The sequence below is a fragment of the Lycium barbarum genome, chromosome 2 (assembly GCF_019175385.1).
Source record: "Lycium barbarum isolate Lr01 chromosome 2, ASM1917538v2, whole genome shotgun sequence".
Lineage (NCBI taxonomy): Eukaryota > Viridiplantae > Streptophyta > Magnoliopsida > Solanales > Solanaceae > Lycium > Lycium barbarum.
This window is the reverse complement of record NC_083338.1, coordinates 85,158,831-85,164,355: the sequence shown is the minus strand read 5'-3', so window position 1 is coordinate 85,164,355 and position 5,525 is coordinate 85,158,831.

Here is a 5,525-nt window from a genome sequence, read left to right as displayed (position 1 = left end):
TTCCCCCGTGAACGTACAATGAATAGACTAACGAAGAATACGAGTATATGATGTTTTAATAAGAAAGGAATGACGTTTGACGACCCTAAGTAAGATTTCAAAGGCAATTGGAATGAAAGGTAGGTTATGCTCCACAATGACTAATTATAGGTTTTGAAAATGTGAAAAGTTGCAGGTTTGCATTCTGGCCAGTTGGTCGTAAAATGAAATACGGACCGTAAAGTGGTATACGGTCCGTAAACTGCCATGTCGTATTTCAGCTTCCAAAAACATCAACTTTATGTCAAATGCTGGAATGGTTAAAGACGACTTGGAATACGGACCGTAAACTGAAATACGACCCGTAAACTGAGTCGTAAACCACCATGTCCTCAGCCTGACTTTCTGTTTCTGTCATCCTTAAATACGACCATGAAATACGGTCCGTAAACTGGAATACGGACCGTAAACTGTGTTTACGATCACTGTGCACTTTCGACGACTGTTCATTTAAGACCAGATTTTGGGTTATTAATAAGAGACCAACTTCATTATTTCATTTCCACATGACACCCCCTTCTCTCTAAAACCTCTCTCTACATTTATTCCACAAGGATTCAAGGATTATTAGTGAACAACAACATAAACTAAGTGAATCAAGTATAAGAAAACCCATTAAGGATCATACAAGTTAAGAAATCTCATTGGAGATAAACTAGGGTTTTGCTCAAGTGGAGTATTATCAACCAAGGCTTGTTCCTACGACATCTAAGGTAAGATTTATGATGTTTCTATGTTGATTAAGGTATTTAAGAGTTGAAATACTTGGATTGTAGAGAGGTATGGCAAAATGGGTCATGAATGTGGAATAATGCCATTTTGAGAAATAGTTTGAATTGAGCTATGGGTCTTGATGTATTGTAATGTAAATGTGTTATAAATGATGTTGAGAACATGAGATGAGCAATGTACGTGAATGGACATAGTCGTGCGTTATGGCCATGGATATGGATGATTGAAAAGTGAGTCTAGAACATGGATAATGTGGATGAATAATGACTATTGTTGTAGTATTGTGAATGTATTGTTGACGTTTGAGAGTTGAAATACACTATAGAGGAATGTCGTATAAATAGAGGAGACGTTGCCCGATTTTCTCTAGTCTAGTCATGTATGCTAGCTATCGATTCTAATAATAGTATGACTTTAATGAAGGTAGAAACGTGAGCTTCAGAGGAGAACGTGCAAGTGGTAAATAGTTGAACGGAAAGGTATGTAAGGCTAACCCTTCTTTCATAAGGCATGGTTCTTGGGCCAAACATCTAAATCTTCCATAAGTCTATGATGTCTCATAAATTATTCGATCTTCCGAGCTATTAAGCTCACGATTCTTGATATGCTACGATTGTACTAAGTTCCTCGTATGACGAGTAAGCCAATAAAGATAAGTGTGACGAATGACGATAATAGTAATAATGATGTTGATGACGATTATGATAATGATGTAAATAGTAAAGATGCTCATGAGCTATTACGTATATATGTCTATGTATGACTATTACGGGACCCCGAGCTTATGAGGTCGGGTAAGATATGTAAATAACTATGTATATGATTACCTAATGCGCGCACACCTCTGCAGATGGTACGGATAACCCTGACGCCTTGGTAGGGCCAGGTAGATGTAACCCTGAAGCCTTGGTAGGGCCAGGTATGAGTAACCTTAAGCCTTGGTTGGCCAAGTATATATGAAACACCGATCCTGCATGGTCGGGTATGCTATGTAAATGTTATGTATAAGATATGATTATGTATATGATATGGATACGAGTATGAATACGAATATGGTACGATATGAATGTGAATAAGGGCATGTATACGAATACGAGTACAAATATGGAACGGATATGGATGTATGTACGTAAATATGCATTAGAAATGGAAAAGATCCTATGTAAGGCAAGTAAGTGCCCATGACGATGATATTACCATCTCCCATCCTGTGATATTTCTTATGTTGCTTAGTATGCTTCTATATTGATATTGATCATGCTTTACATACTCAGTACATTCTTCGTACTGACGTCCTTTTGTTTGTGGACGCTGCGTCATGCCCGCAGGTGCACAGAAAGACAGGCTCGATCCATAGCTGTATTCTCAGAGACTACATAGGAGAGCTCCATTTCATTCGGAGCCATAGCGGGGTCCTGTCTCGCTTATGTGATATGTTATACTCTTCTTATAGGCTCGTAGACATATGTATATGGTTAGAGACGTCCGGCCTTGTCGGCCTATATTTTGTATATCATTTTGATAGCCTTGTCGGCTCATGTACATTGACGTGGTATAGATGCCAACCATGATATGAAAGCATTGTCGTCCAATGGGACTAGCATGAAAGATGAGTAGAAATGTATGTTTAAATTATGTGGCTCACCTAGATGTAAGTATAAGTGTAAGCCAAGGGGTGCCCGGGTGGGCTAGCACCGGGCGCTCGTCGCGGCCCTCTTGACGGGTTGTGACAAAAGTGGTATCAGAGCAGTTCAGTCCTAGGGTGCGTCTACGAGCCGTGTCTAGTAGAGTCTTGGTTATGGGTGTGTTGCGCGCCACACTTATAAACAAGAAGCTGCGGGCATTTTAGGAATGATTGACCTTCTTTCTTCATAAGAATCGTGCGATAGAGCTATGATATAAGAAATTCCTGTCCCTTTATCGTTTGTTGTGTATTTCAGAAATGCCTGTAAAGAGAAAGGCTACAGCAGCCCAAATGGGCAAGATGATGGCAGAAAAGCGGGCTGAAAGAGCACCGCCACCGGTAGTAGAGGAAAGTGAGTCCCAAAGTGCGGCTCAATCTCATTCCTCCCGTTCAGTACCTATATTAGAGGAGCGTGAGGGAGCCTCAGCCCCAGCTCCAGCACCTCCGGCTCCTCCACCGGATGCTTCAGGCCAAGATGTGAAAGAGGCCATACACTTGCTTACTCGATTGGTTGCTGCCCAGACTCAGCGGCAAAGTACAGGGCAGGGTGATAGGGCTGTTAGTGCAAGGGCCCGTGACTTCATTACTTTGAACCCTCCGGAATTCTTTGGGTCAAAGCCGGAGGAGGACCCTCAGGATTTTATCGATGGTATGTTGAGGACGCTACGATTGATACATGCTTTGGACACCGAGTCGGTGGAGTTAGCGTCGTATAGATTGAGAGATGTCTCGATCCAATGGTATACAGTTTGGATGGCTTCACGGGGAGCCAATGCACCTCTCCCGGTATGGCAAGAGTTTGTTGATGCTTTCCTCCGACATTATATGCCTCCAGAAGTTTGGCGAGCTAGGGCCGATAAGTTCTTAAATCTGAGGCAAGGTAGCATGAGTGCTCTAGAGTATAGTCTCCGCTTTAATTCTTTGGCTAGGTATGCTTCGGCCATGGTAGCGGATATGGGCGACCGGGTACACCGATTTGTGAAAGGCCTAGGGTCACATTTGATGGATAGATGCTTGACTGCGTCCCTTCAGGACAATATGGATATTGCACGCATTCAGGATCATGCTCAGAACCTGGAAGAAAGTTTACAACAGCAAAGAAGTGAACGCGAGCAAAATAGGGGTCATAGTAAGAGGGCCAGATCTTTGGGTCCGATGAGCGAGTTCAGAGGCGGGCACAGGCAGCAGTTTTCCAGGCATACAGGCTATTCTATGACCAGTGCACCTCCCCGGTTTCCAGGCCAGAGGTTTGATAGATCTACTCGTTCCGGGCCGAGTCAGAGTTTTTTAGGGTCTCAGTTCAGAGGCGATTCGGGTCAGGCAAGGCCACCCGTACCACGATGTTCCCAGTGTGGGAAGTTGCATTGGGGTCGATGTCGCTTGGGTTCAGATGTTTGCTATTCATGTGGTCGACCAGGCCATATCATGCGTGATTGCCCCTCAGTTCATGGTAGAGGTAGGACCCAGCCTTCAGGGTCGGTAGCCGGATCTTCAGCATCTGTACGCCCTATGGGGCCAGGTTCACATGCGCCAGTTGGCCATGGTAGAGGCAGAGGGAGAGTTCCCAATTCTAGCGGTCCTCAGCACCGTGTTTATGCTTTGGCTGGACGCCAAGATCTCGAGTCTTCTCCTGACGTGGTTACAGGTATATTATCGGTATTTTCTCATGATGTATATGCTTTGATTGATCCGGGCTCCACATTGTCATATGTTACTCCGTATGTTGCGGGTCGATTTAGAGTCGAGCCGGAATCGATTAAACCTTTTGAGGTGTCTACACCCGTTGGTGAATCGGTAATAGCTAGCCGAGTATATAGAAATTGCGTAATTGTAATTTGTGGTCGTCGTACCATGATTAATTTGCATGAGCTAGAAATGGTGGATTTTGATGTTATTATGGGCATGGATTGGTTGGCTTCTTGTTATGCCAATGTTGATTGTAGAATGAAAATGGTTCGTTTCCAATTTCTGGGAGAAGCAGTCTTAGAATGGAAAGGGAATACGGCGTCACCAAAGGGTAGGTTTATTTCCTATCTAAAGGCAAGGATAATGATCACGAAAGGGTGTATCTATCATCTAGTTTGGGTTCAAGATGTAGAAGCTGATTCACCAACTCTTCAATCAGTTCCTGTAGTGAATGAATTTTCGGATGTGTTCCCGGAAGAGCTTCCAGGCCTTCCTTCCGAACGGGATATTGATTTTGCCATTGACGTGCTGCCAGGCACTAAGCCTATATCTATTCCTCCTTATAGAATGGCTCCCACAGAATTGAAAGAGTTAAAGGAGCAATTGAAAGACTTGCTTGAGAAAGGCTTTTTTAGGCCTAGTTCATCCCCGTGGGGAGCACCCGTATTGTTTGTCCGAAAGAAAGATGGCTCCTTGAGAATGTGCATTGATTACCGACAATTGAATAAGGTGAAAATTACGAACAAGTATCCTCTTCCGAGGATTGATGACTTATTTGATCAATTGCAAGGTACCAAATGGTTTTCAAAGATTGATTTGAGGTCCGGGTATCATCAAGTGAGAGTTAGGGAGAAAGATATCCCTAAGACAGCCTTTAGAACAAGATATGGTCATTTTGAGTTCCGGGTGATGTCATTTGGGCTAACTAATGCGCCAGCGGCATTTATGGATCTGATGAATAATGTGTTCAGGCCTTTTCTGGATTTATTTGTGATCGTATTTATCGACGACATCTTGGTATATTCTAGATCCGAGGCAGAACATGCGAATCATTTGCGTACTGTCCTTGGAGTCTTTCGAACTCGAGAGTTGTTTGCAAAGTTTTCCAAATGCGAGTTTTGGTTGAACTCAGTGGCATTTCTGGGGCATATTGTGGCAGCCGATGGTATTCGAGTGGATAGTCAAAATATTGAGGCCGTGAAGACTTGGCCAAGGCCCACAACTCCTATGGAGGTTCGTAGCTTTCTGGGCTTAGCAGGTTATTACAGGAGATTTGTTGAAGGTTTTTCTTCTATTTCTGCACCACTCACAAAGTTGACCCAGAAATTGGCAAAGTTTCAGTGGACAGATACTTGTGAGCGTAGGTTCCAAGAGTTGAAAAGTA